Source organism: Pinus tabuliformis, chromosome 2_2 (genome assembly GCF_031772625.1).
Source record: "Pinus tabuliformis cultivar Carrire ecotype Pingquan chromosome 2_2, CPIR1, whole genome shotgun sequence".
Lineage (NCBI taxonomy): Eukaryota > Viridiplantae > Streptophyta > Pinopsida > Pinales > Pinaceae > Pinus > Pinus tabuliformis.
Window position 1 is genome coordinate 802,031,979 of NC_142300.1, and position 5,000 is coordinate 802,036,978.

Below are 5,000 nucleotides of genomic sequence, written 5' to 3' on the forward strand. Positions count from 1 at the left end.
CTTGAGGTATTTCAGCCGACCGCACCGCATGGGGCACAGACGAACAGCTCTGCTGCTCCCTAGCATATTGCAGGGAGCGCGTTTGAATGGGATGCGACGCCTAGACAAACGTGCCCTCGACTGAGGCCTTGGGCACAAATTGCATTCAAAAACTCGATGATTCACGGGATTCTGCAATTCACACTAAGTATCGCATTTTGCTACGTTCTTCATCGTAACAAGAGCCGAGATATCCGTTGTCGAGAGTCGTTTCCACGTATTATCGAAAAATCAGCCACAAAACTGAATAGGGGCACCCCCCACAACAAATGTAAGGCCAAGGGGCAAAAGGAGGAAAAACACATGAGAGAAAGAGAAACAAAGGTGTCTAACCCCCTCACAGGGGGAGGCTTGAATAGAGGACAATCTCCCCCAGCCCCACGCACTCGCAAAAAGGGGGGAAATGCATGGAACAACGATCGAGAAGGACTAGGGTGGCCACCCCGGGAGCTCGCACTGCTTTTAGCCCTTCCCCGACACCAGCCCACAAAAATTCCCCCTTTTCTCCGTAAAGCTAGGGACCAAAAGGAAGAAAAGGGTAGAAAACAAAGCACAAGCCTCCCAAGCCCCGTGCCTTCGGCAAAAAGGGGGAATTGGAGGGGACGACGATCGAGAAGGACTAGGGTGGCCACCCCGGGAGCTCGCACTACGTTTCGTCCTTCCGGAACACTAATCCACAACAATCCCACGTTTTATCCGTAACGCTAGGGGCCACGAGGAAGAAGGGAAGAAAACAACAAGAGAGAAAGGGATATATCAACCGTGGCTACCGGCTCACAAGGGAAGGCTTCAAACAGAGAATAAGATTTTCCAACCCCGTGCCTTCGTAAAAGGGGGGAACTACAGGGGACAGTGATCGAGAAGGACTAGAGTGGCCACCCTAGGAACTCACACTGCTTTTCGTCCTTCCCGAACACCAATCCACAACAATCCCACCTTTTCCCCGTAAAGCTAGGGGCCGAAAGGAAGAAGGGAAGAAAACAACATGAAAGAAAGAAAGATATCAAACACGTCTAACGGCTCACAGGGGGAGGCTCAAACAAAGAACAAGCTTCCCCACCCCTGTGCCTTCGCAAAAAGGGGGGGAACTGCCGGGGACGGCAATCGAGAAGGACTAGGGTGGCCACCCTCGGAACTCGCACTGCTTTTCGTCCTTCCTGAACACCAATCCATAACAATCCCACCTTTTCTCCGTAAAGCCAAAGGGCCAAAAGAAAGAAGGGAAGAAAACAACAAGAAAGCAAGAGATATCAAACGTGGCTACCGGCTCACCAGGGGAGGCTCAAACAGAGAACAAGCTTCCCAAACCCCGCGCCTTCGGAAAAAAAGGGGGGAACTGCAGGGGACGGTGATCGAGAAGGACTAGGGTGGCCACCCTGGGAACTCGCACTGCTTTTCATCCTTCCAGAACACCAATCCACAACAATCCCACCTATCCTCCGTAAAGCTAGGGGCAAAAGGAAGAATGGAAGAAAACAACACCAAAGAAACAAAGATCCCGAGAAAAGAGAGAAGCTCAATAGCACCCCGAGTAGATGTCCGCTAACCAAAAAGAAATCAAACAAGGCACCCAATCAAAAAAGCGTCCCACCTCTTCACACCCTCCCACATGCATTCAGAACAACACCCTTTCTAGCTTTACAACATAGCAAACAACCAAGCAAATAAATCACAACCTAAAATTGACCAATAGAAAAGACAAGAGCCACGATGAGACCAGTGTTTGGAGCACATCACTGAGAGGAAAACAGCCCCCCAACCCAGTGGCACAAGGCTTCAAACGACAAATAGACTGCTGCCAATAACACAAACCCACCCTGCCATTGCACCCCTCCGTGTACAAAACACCCAACAACCTTTCCAGCGAGAGAGTCAACGGGGGTCAAAGAATCAAACTCCAAAGAGGAGTTGTCATGGGCCGACACTCAACACTGGAGAAAGCCGCGGGCCACAAATACATCGATGGTTCAAGGCCACTAGAGAGAGGGACGTTCGCAAAGCGCACACCACGAAACAAAGAAATGATGCAAGTCCCACAAAAAACCCACAATCCAGAGGGAGGAACAATGACACAACCCGCTACTTCTTTTTCCCTTAGAAGGGGAGTGGGTCACGAGAGGACGAGGAATTCCCTCGATAGCAGAGGCACGAGATAAGATTGCCACCCTCATGCCAGTCAGAGGGGAAAATTGCGATCTCGATGGAGCTCAGACCGAGGGATGGGTTTTTCATTACCTCGACACCCAACCCTTCCACGAGGGCATGTCGAGGAATAGTCGGGAGGGACTAGGGTGGCCAACCCAACAGGTTGAACCGCTCTTCATCCATCCCATACTGACCACACCCCGACAATCTCCCCTCACAGAAGGTTTGAGCTACCAGGCGCACGCACAACCACTCCCTCCACCCAACCACCAACGAAAAAGCTCACCCAAGCAACACATCAACCGTCGCCGCCTTTTCGAGAGAACCAACTATGGAAGCCCACACCCTTGGCCCATGCCTTCCAACGAACAAAAGACCGAGCACCGCCACTACGAATGAGTCCAAATTTATCCATCGTATTTACCGAGCACCTCAACTCTGCAGAAACCATGCCCGACCAAACAGATCGTCGGAAGGGCTCCCAAGAAACAAGCTTCTGGACCCCCTGCAGAAACACATTGGGGGGAAGAAAAACAAAGGATGGGTGGGACAAGCACAAGCATGGCTTGCAAGCACACACGAAAAAACAAGCGTTACCTTGAGAAAAGCAACCAACAATGTTCCCGCCAAACACCAAACCCGCTCCCCTAGAGACGCACCACAAAGTCCCACATTGCAATCGAAACCCAACCAACCCAAACCAAAAAAGAAAACCCCTGCTATCAATGATCCTACCGCAGGTTCACCTACGGTAACCTTGTTATGACTTCTCCTTCCTCTAAATGATAAGGTTCAATGAACTTCTCACGACGTCGATGGCGGCGAACCACCATCGTTGACGCAATCCGAACACTTCACCGGATCATTCAATCGGTAGGAGCGACGGGCGGTGTGTACAAAGGGCAGGGACGTAGTCAACACGAGTTGATGACACGCGCTTACTAGGAATTCCTCGTTGAAGACCAATAATTGCAATGGTCTATCCCCATCACGATGCAATTTGAGAATATTTCCCGATCCTCTCGAACCAGGAATAAAAACTCGTTGGCTGCATCAGTGTAGCGTGCGTGTGGCCCAGAACATTTAAGGGAATCACAGACTTGTTATTGCCTCAAACTTCCATGTCCTAAATGGCCAGCCCCTCTAAGAAGCTGGCCACGAAGGGGAACCTCCGCGTAGCTAGTTAGCAAGCTGAGGTCTCGTTCATTATCGGAATTAACCAGACAAATCGCGCCACCAACTAAGAACGACCATGCACCACCACCCATAGAATCAAGAAAGAGCTCTCAATCTGTCAACCCTTACTATGTCTGGACCTGGTAAGTTTCCCCGTGTTGAGTCAAATTAAGCCGTAGGCTCCACTCCTGGTGGTGCCCTTCCGTTAATACCTTTAAGTTTCAGCCTTGCAACCATACTCCCCCCGGAACCCAAACACTCTGATTTCTCAGAAGGTGCTGGCGGAGTCCTTAGAGCAACATTTGTCGATCCCTGGTCAGCATCATTTATGGTTGAGACTAGGACAGTATCTGATCGTCTTCGAGCCCCCAAATTTCGTTCTTTATTAATGAAAACATCCTTGGAAAATGCTTTCGCAGTGGTCCGTCTTTCATAAATCCAAGAATTTCACCTCTGACAATGAAATATGAATGCCCCCGACAGTCCCTATTAATCATTACTCTGGTCCCGAAGGCCAACACAATAGGACCAGACTCCTATCACGTTATTCCATGCTAATGTATTCAGAGCATAAGCTTGCTTTGAGCACTCTAATTTTTTCAAAGTAATAGCACCAGAACCGCGACCCAACTAATTAAGGCCAGGAGCACGCCGCCAACAAAAGGGATGGAAGGGCAGGTGCACATCGAGTAGGCGGACTGACCCTTATGACCCAAGATCCAACTACGATCTTTTTAACTGCAACTAATTTTTCTTCTTGCTTTGTAGTCTTCCATGAGGAATGATAGATGGTAGACCTTCTTGTCCTTGATGTGATTGAGACTTCTTGGCTTGACACTTCAACCTTGCGGATGTTCTTGAGATTCCCTTTCCTTGATGTGTCACCTTAGCTCCGATACCGCGTTGAAGAATCTGGGGCAATGGGGTATAGCGGGATTCTTCTAGACTTGATAACAATTTGCGAAGCTCTTTTGCAATTTATCGTGTTATCTTAATCTTCTTCTCTTCTTATTAATGCATGTGTGTTTACTTTCATTAAACTAGTGCCAAAAACATAAGAACAAGAACACAAGATGTTGGCTCTCTGCCAGGGAAAAACCTCTCTCTCTCTCTCTCTCTCAGAGGAAAACCCTTTCGTAAATTTCCCTCATTGAAGCTTCTTATTGGTCATTGCGAAGCCCTAGACCCTTGACAATAATATGTCCCAAGCACAAGTCGAGTCCTTCCTCCTCTCTGCCCTTTGTTTCTTCCGCGCTTCGTTCCCTGGTACTCTGTCCTTCTTTCAACTTTTGATAGTCCATGGTGGACTAGCTCTAGAAGAGACTCCAACCTTTGATCCTTAGCGAGATCCTTTACCAATGAAGAAACCTTCATTCTCGACCAACCGAGCATTTTTCTTGATGTGAGGTTGCAGGCTCGATGTACACCAAGTTTACTGCACCTGGGGCGATTTCCATCACGACGAGACATGGAAACCCCAAATTTCCCGCACTTGGGATGCTTTCGACAAGGCGGGACATGGAATCCCCAGGTACCCCGCAATTTGGCGACCTTTGTCGAGGAGGGACTGGGAGATCCCATGTCACGCTCCTATCCTAGTGGTTGTATTTCAACCACGCATAAGCGGGTGCGGCACCGCC

At 49.3% G+C, this 5,000-nt stretch overlaps 1 non-coding gene and 1 pseudogene across 1 annotated transcript; both read right to left on the minus strand.

Annotated features, from left to right (window-relative positions):
* Window positions 1-94: 94 nt before the first annotated feature.
* Window positions 95-248, minus strand: LOC149195255 (5.8S ribosomal RNA). Its single transcript, XR_016255403.1, has one exon. It is a non-coding gene; the product is annotated as a 5.8S ribosomal RNA (ribosomal RNA).
* A 2,659-nt stretch (window positions 249-2,907) lies between these two features.
* On the minus strand, window positions 2,908-4,127 carry LOC149195256 (18S ribosomal RNA; annotated as a pseudogene).
* Window positions 4,128-5,000: the final 873 nt, after the last annotated feature.